Consider the following 2,501-nt stretch of genomic DNA (forward strand, 5'->3'; position numbering starts at 1 on the left):
TGTCTATGGTGGGGAGCCGGGGGCACCCCCGCCGTGCCTAGCGTGTGGTACCCCCTGGCCCCGCACTGCGCCATCTAGTGCCCAAGGCGGTCGCGTCCATTGCAGGGGTGGGGGGATCCTCAGCCTCGGGTTATTTTAGATGGGTCCAACAGAGCATCAGGATACTGTGCTAGGATGGATAGGAGGGACGTATAAGGATGGATGATATTAACATAATACACTGTAAAAGAATGAATATCTGTTCTATTATGTGGGATCAACACGTGTCCTGTCTATTACAAAGGATCCTGCATTATATTGGGATTATATTAACATCCCATGCTGTTATTATTTGCTAGTAGACAATAATGCAGTCTCATGTTTCATGCATTACCTGTCATTATATAGGTAATAATGTTTGTTATCAGTCATTTATTGTTAGAATCCATTATTTTGCCCAGGAATCCAGATTGCGGATCACGACTCCTTCGTGCAAGGGGCTGTGCAAACAGGTCAAGCCCTGCTGTAGTGAATTTACACGATGCAAATTTTGGTGTAAATTTGTACCCTTCTTTTATGATCTTAAGTGAGCAGAACAAATGGTTAGAAGACCGTAGTTGCCAAGACTAGGGAAGTGTATAAAACAAACAACCCCTTCCCTTCCCCAAAGTACATTATTCTGTTCAGAATAGAGATGGGGTAGAAGGAAAGTCAGGATTAGCTATATATATATATATATATATATATATATATATATATATATAAATGCTTCATAAAGCAGGGAAGCATAATATAATTTGCTAATGTGAATATATATTGCTAGTGTGTATGTATGTGTGTATATATATATATATATATTGCTAATCCTGACTTTCCTTCCACTCCCAACTCTTCTGAACAGAATCTCCTTCTCTCTCTCTCTCTCTCTCTCTCTCTCTCTCTCTCTCTGGAAGTAAACCTGATTTTTTATCAAAATCTTTGTATTAAAAAAGGTTGTTGAAATATGTCATTACCAAAACTTGAAGACATTTAGAACATCTTTTTAAAATGATTTTTTTTTTCAATGAGAAGCCATTTTGGCTAAAACTTTTGTTTAAAAGCTGTTGTGCTTAGAATGAGAACTGGACGACGCAAATTTCGATGCTCAGTGCTAATTGTTGCTCCACCTGCCTTGAAAGATGTGCTCCGATTAAATGATGAAAAAATAGATGCCTCCATATCAGGGGTGGTTAACATGCAGCCCACCAGGCCATTCTATCTGGCTCGCGGGGCCCCTAAAAAATTTAGAAAATTAATATTTATCTGTCCCTGGCTGCCTGTCATGCAGCCCTTGATGGCTTGCCAAAACTCAGTAAGTGGCCCTCCGCCTGAAATAATTGCCCGCCCCTGCTATATGCAACTCAGTCTTGATTTACTCAGTTACTGAGACAATCCCAGATCTCTATTGTCTGAAATTCATGTGCGTTTCCCTGCTTTGGGAAGCGTGTTAGTGCTGGGGATCACCTATAAATGCTCAGTTGTTTAAGGATCTGAATTTGGAGGGGAGGTGGAGGATGAGGAGCGTCCATGTCTCTTCTTTTAAAAAGTTATGAAAGTTTCAGGTGTTTTCACAAAATTTCTCCAGGATCTCAAGAAAATTCTCACAAATCTGGTGATGTATTTGGTAGCTGTGTTGGTCTGGGACAAAAATAAATGCAAAACTCTAAAACTCTTAGTTCAGAGATGATACCTTTTATTAGACCAACACAGTTACCAAATACACCCCTGGAACATGGAAGATGCTGAATTTTAGCCCATTTTGGAATTATAAACTTAATTGCTAAACAACAAAGAAGGATTTCTACACCTCCCTGCCTTTCTGCTGTCTGACACCACCAGGGAAGAAATCCTGCCTTATCTGCACAAAACTGAGCAACCTGCACAAAGGGACTCTCCTGGACCCAGAAGAACAGACGTCCACCTTCAGCGTCCTCTGTGCAAAATGAAGTTTATTTTCTACCCATGGGGACTTTTTACCACCTTTAGTTTCCCTGCGCCTGAAGAAGGGCATGTGTTCCCAAAAGCTTGCAAAGAAAGATAATTTCTTTTTTGCAGTTTTTTAGTTGGCCTAATAAAAGGTATCATCTCTGAACCAAGAGTTTTAGAGTTTTGCATCACAAATTCTGTGGCATGTTTAAAGTTTGTACTTTTCACAAAATAAGAGAACAATCCAAGTGAAATGAGTGTGGGGTTTTTGGAGGGGGCCAGCAATGTGAGCAGGGGATAGATGATGTTGTAGGTAAAAGCTGGAGAGGAGGTGGAAAAAAAGGGTAATGGAAGAGCAGCTGTCAAGCAACAGGCAGCATCTAGTGTCAGCAACAAGTTGGAAACCTACAAGCCGTGACCTGAGGCTTCCTGATTATTCTGTGCTCTACACCTCCCCAGCCCTCAACTGTTGTAGCTGTTCTCTGGAGGAGTTGCTATTTTTCACTTATATTATAATAACACCAAGGTACCTCTATCATTGTGCTTTGTTGGCACAA

The sequence above is a fragment of the Alligator mississippiensis genome, chromosome 3 (genome assembly GCF_030867095.1).
Source record: "Alligator mississippiensis isolate rAllMis1 chromosome 3, rAllMis1, whole genome shotgun sequence".
In the NCBI taxonomy this organism is placed as follows: Eukaryota; Metazoa; Chordata; order Crocodylia; family Alligatoridae; genus Alligator; species Alligator mississippiensis.